The 14,788-nt window shown below is 40.4% G+C and overlaps 1 pseudogene; it reads right to left on the bottom strand.

Annotated features, from left to right (window-relative positions):
• Positions 1-241: 241 nt before the first annotated feature.
• On the bottom strand, positions 242-9,365 carry LOC119878785 (annotated as a pseudogene).
• Between the last annotated feature and the right edge of the window lie 5,423 nt (positions 9,366-14,788).

The following is a 14,788-nucleotide window of genomic DNA, read 5'->3' as shown; positions in this document are numbered from 1 at the left end:
AATGGTTTTCAAAAATACTTCTTAAAAAGTATTCTAGCACAAGTTTTCTTTGTAAACTAGATTATGTTGTAAACTTTCTCCTAAATCTTATAAGAGTGTTGGTTCTTAAGAACTAGAAGTTACTCCTAATTCCAAATCTATCTTGCGCTCCTGAAAAACTGCAGAGAGGCACTTGAAAGCTGTTCCTTTAAGATATGGATTTTTTTTTTTTGAAATTCTAGCGGGTAATAATTGCTGCACCGAATCTGTGCAAGCTTCACTCAAGGTCATCATGATGCTGACAAGTTTCGTTGATAACCTGTCCATCCCTAGTTTCAACCTCTTAATCAGAAGCGTTCTCTTTGAGTGAATGTCAACCAGAGGGAGTGAATCCAGGTTGGTTTCCCTCAGGTTCAGGGAAGAAAAGTTTGGAAGAGGCAGAGCAATCCTGCTCTCCTCGCCTTCCAGCAGCTTCCTGTACGTGGCAATCTCAATGTGGAGAGCATCTTAACATTCAGCAGGTCCTGGTACTCCCGAAGGTGAGGAGCCATTTCTTCCTTCATGTTCTGAATCTCATCCTGGAGGCGGCCAATAGTGTCTTGGTGGTTAGCAGCTTCGGCGGCCAAGTTCTCTTCCATTTCACGCATCTGGCGTTCCAGAGACTCATTAGTCCCTTTGAGTGCATCCACTTCGCAGGTGAGGGACTGCACCTGGCTCCGGTACTCAGTTGACTCCTGCTTCGCCTGGTGCAGGGCATCGTTGTTCCGGCTCGCAGCCTCAGAGAGGTCGGCAACCTCGGGCCTGTACCATTCCGCGCCCTCCTGAAGGTTCTTGGCAGCCACGCTTTCATATTGCTGGCTTGGAAACATCCATATCGATTTGGACGTGCTGGTCCTGAATCTGGGCCTGCAGCTCCTGGATTTCCTCATCATGTAGTTTCTTCAAAAAGGCAATCTCTTCTTGCAAGGATTCCACTTTCCGCTCAAGGTCAAGACGCGCCAAAGAAGCGTTGGCACCAGCCTGTCGGGAAGACTGCAGGGTGCTCTCGGCTTCCTCTCTCTGAAGCATCTCCTCTTGCAACTTCTCCCAGAGCCGCATGATGTCCTCGACCGGGTCGTGGCGCTCCACCTCGACGCAGGCCTTGTCGTTGGTGAGCTGGTCCACCCGCCGGCGCAGCTCCCGCAGCTCCTCCTCGTAGAGGTCCCCCAGGCGCGACTTGCCCTGGCCCCGGAGCTGCTCGAGCTCGGCCAGCAGGATCCTGTTCTGCTGCTCCAGGAAGCGCACCTTGTCGATGCAGTTGGCGAAGCAGTCATTCAGCTCCTGCAGCTGCAGCTTCTCGTGGTGCGCGTGGGCTTGAACTCGGTGTTGATGGCGGCGGCCAGCGAGAAGCGCGCCGAGTCCTGCAGCAGACGCACGCCAGGCACACTGCTCCGCAGGCCAGCGCGGAGGAGCGCGTGGCGGACGCGCCGCGGGACGAGGCCTAGAGGCTGCGGCTGGTGCCGGGGCGCGCGCGCCCCCAGGCTGTAGGTGCGGGGGGACGCGGCCGCGTAGCTCCGCGCGGAGCTCGGCGCTCCCCCGCCGCCGCACATCCTGCGGTAGGAGGACGAGGACACAGACCCGGTGGCCGTGGCTGCGGAGGGCGGCGGTGGGCTGCGCGGCTGCGGCGGCGCGGCCCGGCTCAGGGAGGCCCGGCGAGCGAGGGCGCGGGGGTGCGGGCAGAGCTCTTGAGCTTATTCTTGATGAGCTGGTGTTGGAAGATCATTTGTGGGTCATGGAAATTTGTACCTATAGTTCAGTGCAAGAATTCTCACCTTGATGTGATAGTTCTAATTTCAGAAATATAACTATGGTAAGTTTTAGAAAAAAGTGATACATTTGGACATCAGCAAATATTTGTAGAAGTGGCATAGATGTTTCAAAATAGATAAATGCATTTCATCGCTCTTTTACTAGACTGAGAGAGATAAACCATCATTCCTTACGATAATCCTGAACAGTTACATGTACAGTGCTTACATGAGATGACTCCAAAAGCAAAATAAATTTCTAAAGTAAGCAGTGTTCTCAGTACTTAAAAACTGGGGAAGGTAGTTAATCATTATATTATAATATTATTTCCCCTTACTAGAGTGGTCAGAAGTCTCGCCTATTCCTTTATCCATACCTTCTAATCTAATTCTATCAACCAGATTCCATAAAGCCTACATAAGCCTGTTTGGAGAAAGAAGCTCCATTTACACTCACACTGAACAATTGGACAAGTATAACATCCCCAAGTGCAATAGCTAGATTTCTTTTTTGAGTAAGAGTGTTTGTACTCGGGTGCCTGAGTGGCTCAGTCACTTAAGCCTCTGTCTTTGGCTCAGATGATGATCCCAGGGTCCTGGGATCAAGTTCTTCATTGGGCTCCCTGCTCCATGGGGAGCCTGCTGTTCTCTCTCCCTCTGCCTGGCATTCCTCCTGCTTGTGTCTCTGTCTCTCTCTTTGTCTCTCAAATAAATAAATAAATAATAAATAAAATAACTTTTAAAAAGGGAGAGAGAGTGGTTTGTATTGGGGGTGCCTCGGAGGCTCAGTCAGCTGAGCATCCAACTCTTTTTTTTTTTTTTTTTACTGGAGTGCAATTTGCCAACATATAGCATAACACCCAGTGAGCATCTAAGTCTTAATTTCAGCTCAGGTCACGATCTTGGGGTCCTGATATCGAGCCCCAAGTCAAGCTAAGCACTCAATGCCAAACCTGCTTGTCCTTCCTCTCTTCTCCCAAACCCAATCTCGCTCTCATGTGCTCTCTCTAAAACATAAATAAATAAATAAATAAATAAATAAATAAATAAATAAAATCTTTAAAATAGTGGTTTGTATTGTTATTGATGGCCTTCAGTTTGGAAGCACATTTGATTCTGGGACAATCTAAAGATGAGGCAGAAAGAAAGAAGATACTCAATGCTTGATCTATATTAATAATGTGCTCCCATGGGCTTTTGTCTTGGGTGCTATTGGCAAGAAGGCTTTTCCAGAATTCCCCCCCACCCAATCTGAAGTTCCTGTTCTCTATACACTTAGTACTTACAAATGTTCAGTGTATCCCTCTAGGACAGATTGTTCATAAGATGGACTAATCATTTGTGTCTACAGTAGAGTGAGTCCTTCATAATAGAAGTGGCATCTTTTTCATTTTTATCCCCATCATCTTATTTAGTTCAGAGCTTGCTATTGAATGTGTATCCAGTAAATAATTCTATGAATGAATTAATTACATTATCTAAGCCTGAGGAACTGGAGTGAAGTAGGAAATGATCTATGAAGAGCAATAAAGCGGACCTTTATGTTTTAGTCTAGGAGGCCAAAACTAGGTAGGAAAAGCAGCATGAATTATGGGACAGAATAAAAAATGTACCTGTAACTAGAGAACTTCTTATGCTATAACTCTCAGGAGCCCCAGAGTAGCAGGTGATGAATGTTTCAGTGGAATGTTTCAGTTAGAATGTTTCCAGTTGCAATGATATTAACCACGTTAACTCTGAAGGTTGACATTAATAATGCAAATTTATCTCACATATCAAGGAGTGAGGAGATAGGGCTATTTTAGCGTATTAAACTTAGCACAGAAATAGTTCACCAAGGGTCATATTTAAGCTCTGACACCTCACTGTCTTGGTTTTTTACAAGTTTGTTACTTCATGGTGACAAGATGGCTATACCAATGTCAAGCACCTCATCTTCATAGAATAGCTTCCATAGTCAGGAAGAAGTAGTTATCTTCAATATAATATATACTACTTATTTTCCTTTCCCAAAAGATATTTAACAGAAACCTCTTCACAGCTCATTGGCTAGAACAGAGTCACATGAGAATAATGAGGATAATCAAACCAGCCAAGGGCAAAGGGATCTCCAGCCTGGAACTTTGGAGGTGTCCAGTTCCTCTGAAATACTTGACCCCCCCCCCAAATTCATGACCAAAATCTAGGTTCCATAAGGAAGAAAATTGTTTGGAACTTCTGTATATAAGCAACCAACAGTAAATGAGAAATCTCAACATTAAGCTTTTGTCTCACTGAGCCTGATGAAGCATTATATTAACGCTAAACTTCAAAGGTCTCGTAAATTTGTTAAAGTGAGTAGAAAAGTTAATCAGCCATTCATTTGGACTGGATCTCTCTATCAGTTATATTTGGGCCATCACAAAAATGTCCAAAATATTCTTTCTTCTAAGCACACTGTGTTTTATGATCTGGCACCTGACCTATCAGCTAGTGTTCTAATTTCTAAATCCTGAACATGATTACATTTTTGGCTATGATCCACAGAATGTATTTTAAAATCTTGGCACTGGCACTAGCCTCACTTGAGCCAAAATTTCTTTCATGATTCATATTGATGAATCCCAATATAGGAAGTTTAGAGGAATTAAAAATATGTTCTTCCCAAGTAGAGGACAGGCATCATTCCTCCTCTAATCCAGCCTCCCAAGAGAAATAGCAAACTGGTCTTAATATAAAAAGTACATTGTTCATCATCAACATGTCTCCAACTCAAAAAGTGTTTACTGTGAATGACTCAAGTGGAGTTGACCGTGAGTACCTTCAAAAGATGTTACATAAATTATGTGTAGTTTGGGAATGGAGATGTTACTTGGTAAATTATTTTAATAAACAGCTCATTTAAAGATAATATTTATCTATCATAATCCAGAAAATTCCATTTAATACAAAAAAATATAAGTAAATTAAACACAATTTTAACTGTTTTTTTGTCTGATGTAATAGGTCTTAAGAATTTCAAGTATGTAACTTCCTATAAGAAACTTACTAAAGTTCTCCTAGTTCAGCATCTTATGAAATAGAAATCCTCTAAATAAAATATAGCCTTACATTATCTGTCACATAATACGGGAAAAGGAACCCATATATGAAATGAAAACAATAAATGTAAGACTTACCTATGAATCACTAGAAAAAAATTGGTAAGATCCTCCTTCCCTCTCATTTCCCCTGAGGCACTTGTCCCCCTACCCCCACTGCAGACATATTAGTCAAATATGTACGTGCTTATATTATATCTCTTTTGTGTAGAATATAGGAATCCAGTGTAACTTGCTAGAGCTGCCTCATGATCGGTATGTGCTCTTATTCATATTCATTCCTTCATCTACCAGCCTTGATTTTTCCCCTCCTCTTTCTCCCCCTTTTAACATAATGGTCTTTCAAAGTGGATATTGTTAGCTTGAATCCTGGACCTGCCAATTGCTACCTTTTTGACCTTGGGTTATTTGATTAGCCTTTTCTTGTATTAGTTTCCTTGTCTGAGAATGACAGTAATACTATCTAATTTAGAGTTGTTTTGAAACTTAATATATGGATAGTGGATAACACCAAAAAATGTAGCTTAAAATAGCATCCCTAAAATTCATCAGATGCTTTTTATAGTAAATGGTGAGAAATCTTCTTTGTTGGCCTAATAATTCAATCTTAATACCTATTTAAATAATCTTCTGAGCAAAGGGCACTTCAAACACTAAATTACAGATGCTTTTTCACCCAGTATAAAGGAGCTTGGATTACATGATTCCTGAGGTCTCTTTCAGCTCAGCATTCCAAGGTTTTCCATTACACTAAGCATTTGTTGCATGCTGCAAATAGAACTCCTCTTGGCCAGGTATGATGGAGAATATTAAATATATGGAAGCTACATGGTCCCTGTCTCTATAGAAGTACATATTTGGGCAAACTAATCAAAAGTATAACAGGTCTATTTACTTTCAACTTTTATTTGTGCTGCTTTCTGAAAATCCAATACAATCTTTTTTGACAGATCATGTCACTGCAACATCTGTTAGTTCTGCTAGTTCTCTCTCAGCACTCCTTAACTTTAAAAATTGTCCTCTCATTTTTTTTCAAATTTTGAAGACTTGTTACTTTTAGCAATTGCTGTAAATTGCAAATATAACCCAGAAAATGTTAAAAGATGATGTCTATTTTTTCCCCTGCTAATCAACCTGCATAGTAAATGCATTGACAAACATGCCATCTGATAAATTCACATCTACTCTCTGGAGTTCAATCTTAGTGTCTGTGGCTTCTGCAAAGAGAAGGAATGTATATTCATCAGTTTATGGTTGAAAATCTCAGCAAAAGTATATGACTAATGGTTCTTGATGGCAACCATCTCCTGGAATAAGATGATGGATGTGTTAGCCATTTTATAACCCTGACCACCCCAAAAATGAAAACAGTGACCTATGCAGAGAGAATCCCCAGCCATGAGAAACAGAAACAAGAATAGTCAGTGCTACAAAAGGGCTTGTGTTACTCATCTTCACTGTGAACCTACGCAGCTACTCAGATTTCCCATCATGAGTGCTGAGGAACAAAGTAAAGTGATTGTACTAAACTTTCTTTCTCCAAAGTCTCCTACAACCATCTGTAAAATGGTTGTCTTTTACAAATTAGTACTTTGAAAATATCTAGTTTAAAATAGAATGAAATAAAACTCTGTAACACTTCATGCTGAGGTAGATGTGATGCTCTGAGAGTGTGGGGAAAACCATCTGGAGAATCAGGGTCTAGCTCTTCACTCACCACCTGCCTGTACAAATTGTCACAAATGTCTTAAAGACGTGTTTCCTCATCAGGACAATGGATAATTATACAGACCAACAATTCATCTGAGGTCCAAGGACCACTGCCCCCCACCCCCCCACCCCCACCCCCGGGCATCTGAATAGATTTGACAGAGTCTGTGAACTTGGGCAGAAAAATAGTACATTTTTTATTCTCACTCATACCTCACTAAAATTTAACATTTCCTTCAATTATGGTTGTAAGCAACAAATGTATATTAGTAGTAATACTACCTCTCACTTTGTTACCTATAGAAGTTAAGGTTATTTTTACATCATAATATAATGGTTGTAGGAGTTGAGCCATGGGCTTCTTCAGACTGCCAAAGCATTTGGGCATACAAGAAGTAAAGAGTCCCTGCACTAACAAAATTCTAAAAGTCTTTTAATTTCAAAAAGTCAATGACTGTAGTTATAAAAGATTTACTCTAAATTCACTAAGTAGAAATTATATTTGACTAAAAAAGAACTGTACAACCAACCAATACAACCTATTTCTTAATCTGACCATATAAAATAAAAAGGCAATTGTCCTTCATGACTGAATGACACATCCCTTAAAAACTTTGTCAGTTAGACCGTGCCATATGAATTTTTGAAGGTTTTGTTGAATGTGATTAGGATGATATAATTAAGTTCCTATCTCTTCACTATAATTAGTTTCAAACATTAGCTAATGAATAAATTCAGCCTTTGTCCAGATTTTGTCTTCATTTGAATTTCTTGTTCTAGGCACATAGGGAACAATCCAGAACTTTAGAATGTGATTTAATGGATAAATTACTACAGAATGAATTACCTCATCCTTTTCAAATGATGAAATAGGTAACAGAAAGAATTACCGTCAAAACTAATAGAATATAAAAATCCTGACTTTGGTCCATTTCTATCATCATCACAGCAACTATTAGGTCTGTACTCTTTATATCTCTCTGAAAAACAATAATCTATCTTCACAGCTTCAGGGAATGGAAGAGCACATTCAACAGGTTTTGATGTAAAGGAAAGGGCATGTTTTCTAAGAATGTTTTATTACGATCATGGTTGTCACTGTACATGTGATTAATTGGCTTTTTGTCACCAACAAGCCTTTTAACTCTGAGACAGTGACAAAGATGAATAATGAAAAGACTTCATCGTTCTGTGAAGCTACAACTTCAAAGAATGCAAATCTTATGATGAAAGAAGGAAGTTGGCTGAATTATGGGCAAACTGCAATTTGACCATATTGTTTTTCATAATAACTACTCTTAATGTGTCAGCCATATTTCTTTCCTTGCACCAAAATCATATTTCTTTGAAGTGACAGTAAATTATTTTTTCCTGTCTTTATTCACTTCAGTCAGGTGGTGCTGAATGATTAAAATGAAAACCTACAAGTTTCAACATATACATTTTCTTTTTTTTAGTACCTTCAGTTATCATTGACATCAATTCATTTTGGTCACAAACATCTTGCTCTTGTCTATTCATTTCTAGCACATTTGGTGTAGTTTATTTTCAGTAAACTGATGTAGCAAACTACTTTCAGATTCAAGTATCTCTTAAAAAGACCAACAGATGCTTTAAAAAAATCACTACACTTGTGAAGATGCATTTGATTAACAGTAAAAGACTCTCGCTATTTAATAAAATATCCCAGGTCATACTCTGTAGGTTTGAAAGAGAGGATTTTACTACGTGATTTCCCCCATGTTAAGAATCCTTTAATATATCTTCAACATTTTTAGTATATATTTTGGATTTGAAGTTTAAGTCTAATTGTATAAAGTTTTTATGTATTTAATATCTTAATATTTGTGTGATTTTTTAATCTCAAAAGCCTAACGTCAAAGAAATAACCAATCAACTCCTAGAGTTAAATAAATGAAAAATAGTTATTTTTTTCTTTTAACTCATTAAACTATCTACAGTAGCTTTCAATGAAAAAAAAAATATCCTAAGAGACTGAGATGTCATTATCCTTGAAATCCAGAAATCCATTAACTCAAGGCTTTTAAAATATTTTCCTATCTCCCCTTTGCAAAGTTTCTCATTTGTTTAATATGGGTAAAAGAGTATCATAAGAGGATGAGTCAGAAGAAGTGCATAGTTTGGAGTGATTAAATTGAACCATTATTTTATTTTTAAAGAAAGTGGGCATGGACTATTTTAGTTTATAGGCTGTTGGTCTCCTAAGTTAAAAAAAATAGGTAAAATTATTTTTAAAAATTGGCACAGGGAGCCCGGCAAGATGGCGGAAGAGTAGGGTCCCCAAGTCACCTGTCCCCACCATATTGCCTAAATAACCCTCAAATCATTATGAAAACCTATGAATTCAGCCTGAGATTTAAAGAAAGAACGGCTGGAATGCTACAGTCAGAAGAGTTCACACTTGTATCAAGGTAGGAGGACGGGGAAAAAAAATAAAGAAACAAAAAGCATCCAAGGGGAAGAGCCCCGTGAGGAGCCGGGCTAAGGCCAGGGCGAGTGCCCCCAGGACAAGAAAGCCCCAGGAAAGCCCCGCCTGGAGAAGCAGGGGCTTCACCAATCTTCCGGACAGAAAGGCACTCTCAGGGAGTTGGAGCAGGACCCCAGGAGGGGCGGGGATGCCATCAGGCTCCCAGGGGCACTAACAGACACCTGCCCCCCGGTGAGAGCACCCACACCCCGTGGCCGAGCTCCCTAAAGGGCTGCAGCGCCCGACCGCTAGACCCGGGAGCAGCTCCAGCGCCTCCTGCGGCGGCTCTGAGCGGAGGGCGCTGCGCAGCCAGGGGCGCATTTCCAACAGCACAGGCCCCGGGAGCCCAGGGCGCCGGGGACACAGCCCAATATCCGGCTTCCCCCCGGGACAGGCAGAGGCCAGGAGGGCCCAGGACAGCAAGGACACTCCTGCCACCAGGTGGCCCCGAGCTGAGCAGATCAGTGGCCCCGCCCCTGGAGCATCCAGGCCCCTGTAGACAGAGAGCTCCGGAGTTACTGCGGGAGCTGACTCCAAGGCTCTAGAGCTGGCCGCTGCCACTGTGGTTGTTACTCCAGGGGCCTCTCGGGGTAAACAACCCCCAGTGAGCCTCACAGTGGCCTCACCACATAAAAAGGTTAAACAAATGTTACTGAGCCCTGCACCAGCCCGGGGGCTGAGCAGCTCCCCCAAGCGCTGACACCTGAGAATCAGCACAGCAGGCCCCTCCCCCAGAAGAACAGCTAGACCGAGAGGGGAAAAACAAATTATTGACCAAGCAGCACTGGAAGGTTTCAGGGGAAATCGAGGAATCTACAGTATACAGAATCAGATTACACTCCCCCTTGTTTTTTGTCTTTCGATTTCTGTTTGCTTCCCCCCCCTTTTTTTTTTTTTTTCTCTTCTCTGCTTTATTTTGCTTTTTTTCTCCTTTTTTTTTCTTTTTCTTTTCTTGTTTCTCTTCTCTATTTTTCTCCTTTTCTCAATTCAACTTGTTTTTGGCCACTCTGCACTGAGAAAAATGAAAAAGGAAAACCTCACCTCAAAAGAAAGAATCAGAAACAGCCCTCTTTCCCACAGAATTACAAAATTTGGATTACAATTCAATGTCAGAAATCCAATTCAGAAGCACTATTATAAAGTTACTGGTGGCTGTAGAAAAAAGCATAAAAGACTCAAGAGACTTCATGACTGCAGAATTTAGATCTAATCAGGCAGAAATTAAAAATCAATTAAATGAGATGCAATCCAAACTAGAGTTCCTAATGACGAGGGTGAACGAGGTAGAAGAAGGAGTGAGTGACAAAGAAGAAAAGGTGATGTCAAAGAGGGAAACTGAGGAAAAAAGAGACAAACAAAAGATCATGAGGATAGATTAAGGGAAATAAGTGACAGCATGAGGAAGAAAAATCTACATGTAATTGGGGTTCCTGAGGGCGCCGAAAAGGCCAGAGGGCCAGAATATGTGCTTGAACAAACCACAGATGCAAACTTTCCTAATCTGAGAAGTAAAACAGGCATTCAGATCCCGGAAATAGAGAGATCCCCTCTAAATATCAATAAAAACCGTTCAACACCTCGACATTTAATAGTTAAACTTGCAAATTCCAAAGATAAAGAGAAGATCCTTAAAGCAGCAAGAGATAAGAAATCTCTAACGTTAATGGAGAGAAATATTAGACTAACAGCAGACCTCTCCACAGAGACATGGCAGGCCAGAAAGGGCTGTCAGGATACATTCAGAGTCCTAAATGAGAAGAATATGCAGCCAAGAATACTTTATCCAGCAAGGCTCTCATTCAGAATAAAAGGAGAGATAAAGACCTTCTAAGACACACAGGACCTGATAGAATATGTGAACACTAAAGCAGCTCTGCAAGAAATTTTAAGGGGGACTCTTAAAATTCCTATTTAAGAAGTCCAATGTAACAAGCCACAAAAACAGGGACTGAATATGTATCATGATGACACTAAACTCATATCTTTCAATAGTAACTCTGAACATGAATGGTCTTAATTCATCAAAAGGAGCAGGGTTTCAGACTGGATAAAAAAGCAGGACCCATCTATTTGCTGTCTACAAGAGACTCATTTTAGACATAAGGACACCTACAACCTGAAAATAAAAGGTTGGATTACCATTTACCATTCAAATGGCCCTCAAGAGAAGCAGGGGTAGCCATCCTTATATCAGATAAACTAAATTTTATCCCAAAGACTGTAGTGAGAGATGAAGAGGGACACTATATCATACTTAAATGATTTATCCAAGAAGAGGACTTAACAATCATCAATGTATATAACCCGAATGTGGGAGCTGCCAAATATATCAATCAATTAATAACCAAAGATAAGACATACTTAGATAATAATACACTTACACTTGGTGACTTCAATCTAGCGCTTTCTACAATCGATAGGTTTTCTAAGCACAACATACCCAGAGAAACAAGATCTTTAAATGATACACTGAACCAGATGGATTTCACAGAAATCTACAGAACTTTACAGCCAAACTCAAATGAATACACATTCTTCTCAAGTACACATGGAACTTTCTCCAGAATAGACCACATACTGGGTCACAAATCAGGTCTTATCAAATACCAAAAGATTGGGATCGTCCGCTGCATATTCTCAGATCACAATGCCTTGAAATTAGAACTAAACCACAACAAGAAGTTTGGAAGGACTTCAAACACATGGAGGTTAAGGATCATCTTGCTAAAGGATGAAAGGGTGAACCAGGAAATTAAGGAAGAATTAAAAAGATTCATGGAAACTAATGAGAATGAAGATACAACCGTTCAAACTCTTTGGGATACAGCAAAAACAGTCCTGAGGGGGAAATACATCACAATACAAGCATCCATCCAAAAATTGGAAAGAACTCAAATACAAAATCTAACCTTACACCTAAAGGAGCTAGAGAAAAAACTGCAAAGAGATCCTACACCCAGCAGAAGAAGAGAGTTAATAAAGATTTGAGCAGAACTCGATGAAATCAAGACCAGAAGAACTGTGGAACAGATCAACAAAACCAGGACTTGGTTCTTTGAAAGAATTAATAAGATAGAAAAGCCATTAGCCAGCCTTGTTAAAAAGAAGAGAGAGAAGACTCAAATTAAGAAAATCATGAATGAGAAAGGAGAGATCACTACCAACACCAAGGAAACACAAACGATTTTAAAAACATATTATGAACAGCTATACGCCAATAAATTAGGCAATGTAGAAGAAATGGACGCATTCCTGGAAAGCCACAAACTACCAAAACTGAACAGGAAGAAATAGAATACCTGAACAGGCCAATAACCAGGAAGGAAATTGAAGCAGTCATCAAAAACCTCCCAAGACACAAAAGTCCAGGGCCAGATGGCTTCCCAGGGGAATTCTATCAAACGTTTAAAGAAGAAACCATACCTATTCTACTAATGCTGTTTGGAAAGACAGAAAGAGATGGAATACTTCCAAACTCGTTCTATGGGCCAGCATCACCTTCATTCGAAAATCAGACAAAGACCCCAACGAACAGGGGAATTATAGACCAATATCCCTGATGAACATGGATACAAAAATTCCCAACAAGATACTAGCCAATAGGATACAGGAGTACATTAAGAAAATTACTCACCATGACCAAGTAGGGTTTATCCCTGGACACAAGGGTGGTTCAACACTCCTAAAACAATCAATGTGATTCATCGTATCAGCAAGAGAAAAACCAAAACAGTAGGATCCTCTCATCGGATGCAGAGAAAGCATTTGACAAAATACAGCATCCATTCCTGATCAAAACTCTTCAGAGTGTAGGGATAGAGGGAACATTCCTCAACATCTTAAAAGCCGTGTATAACAAACCCACAGCAAATATAATTCTCAATGGGGAAGCACTGGGAGCCTTTCCCCTAAGATCAGAAACAAGACAGTGAAGTCCACTCTCACCACTGCTATTCAATATAGTATTGGAAGTCCTAGCCTCAGCAATCAGACAGGAAAAAGATATTAGAGGCATTCAAATTGGCAAAGAAGAAGTCAAACTCTCCCTGTTTGCCAATGACATGATACTCTACATAGAAAACCCAAAAGCCTCCACCCCAAGATTGCTAGAACTCATACAGCAATTTCGCAGCGTGGCAGGATACAAAATCAATGCCCAGAAATCAATGGCATTTCTATACACTAACAATGAGACTGAAGAAAGAGAAATTAAGGAGTCAATCCCATTTACAATTGCACCCAAAAGCATCAGATACCTAGGAATAAACCTAATCAAAGAGGTAAAGGATCTATACCCTCAAAACTATAGAACACTTCTGAAAGAAATTGAGGAAGACACAAAGAGATGGAAAAATATTCCATGCTCATGGATTGGCAGAATTAAGATTGTGAAAATGTCAATGTAACCCATAGCAATGTACATGTTTAATGCAATCCCTATCAAAATACCATGGACTTTCTTCAGAGAGTTAGAACAAATTATTTTAAGATTTGTGTGGAATCAGAAAAGACCCTGAATAGCCAGGGGAATTTTAAAAAAGAAAACCATATCTGGGGGCATCACAATGCCAGATTTCAGGTTGTACTACAAAGCTGTGGTCATCAAGACAGTGTGGTACTGGCACAAACACAGACACATAGATCAATGGAACAGAATAGAGAACCCAGAAGTGGACCCTGAACTTTATGGTCAACTGATGTTTGATAAAGTAGGAAAGACTATCCACTGGAAGAAAGACAGTCTCTTCAATAAATGGTGCTGGAAAATTGGACATCCACATGCAGAAGAATGAAACTAGACCACTCTCTTTCACCATACACAAAGATAAACTCAAAATGGATGAAAGATCTAAATGTGAGAAAAGATTCCATCAGAATCCTAGAGGAGAACACAGGCAACACCCTTTTTGAACTTGGCCACAGTAACTTTTTTTTTTTTTTTTGGCCACAGTAACTTCTTGCAAGGTACATCCATGAAGGCAAAGGAAACAGAAACAAAAACGAACTATTGGGACTTCATCAAGATTAGAAGCTTTTGCACAGCAAAGGATACAGTCAACAAAACTAAAAGACAACCTACAGAATGGGAGAAGATATTTGCAAATGACATATCAGATAAAGGGCTAGTTTCCAAGATCTATAAAGAACTTATTAAACTCAACACCAGAGAAACAATCTTATCATGAATTGGGCACAAGACCGGAACAGAAATCTCACAGAGGAAGACATAGACATGGCCAACACGCACATGAGAAAATCCTCTGCATCACTTGCCATCAGGGAAATACAAATCCAAACCACCATGAGATACCACCTCACACCAGTGAGAATGGGGAAAATTAACAAGGCAGGAAACCAGAAGTGTTGGAGAGGATGCAGAGAAAAGGGAACCCTCTTGCACTGTTGGTGGGAATGTGAACTGGTGCAGCCACTCTGGAAAACTGTGTGGAAGTTCCTCAAAGAGTTAAAAATCGACCTGCCCTATGACCCAGCAATTGCACTGTTGGAGATTTACCCCAAAGATGCAGATGCAATGAAACGGCAGGACACCTGCACCCCCATGTTTCTAGGACCAATGTCCCAATGGCCAAACTGTGGAAGGAGCCTCGGTGTCCATCGAAAGATGAATGGAAAAAGAATGTGGTTTATGTATACAATGGAATATTCCTCAGCCATTAGAAACGACAAATACCCACTATTTGCTTCAACGTGGATGGAACTGGAGCGTATTATGCTGAGTGAAA

The sequence above is a fragment of the Canis lupus genome, unplaced genomic scaffold (genome assembly GCF_011100685.1).
Source record: "Canis lupus familiaris isolate Mischka breed German Shepherd unplaced genomic scaffold, alternate assembly UU_Cfam_GSD_1.0 chrUn_S1911H2110, whole genome shotgun sequence".
Lineage (NCBI taxonomy): Eukaryota > Metazoa > Chordata > Mammalia > Carnivora > Canidae > Canis > Canis lupus.
The sequence above is the reverse complement of the archived record's forward strand: the minus strand, read 5'-3'. Positions and strand labels throughout refer to the sequence as shown.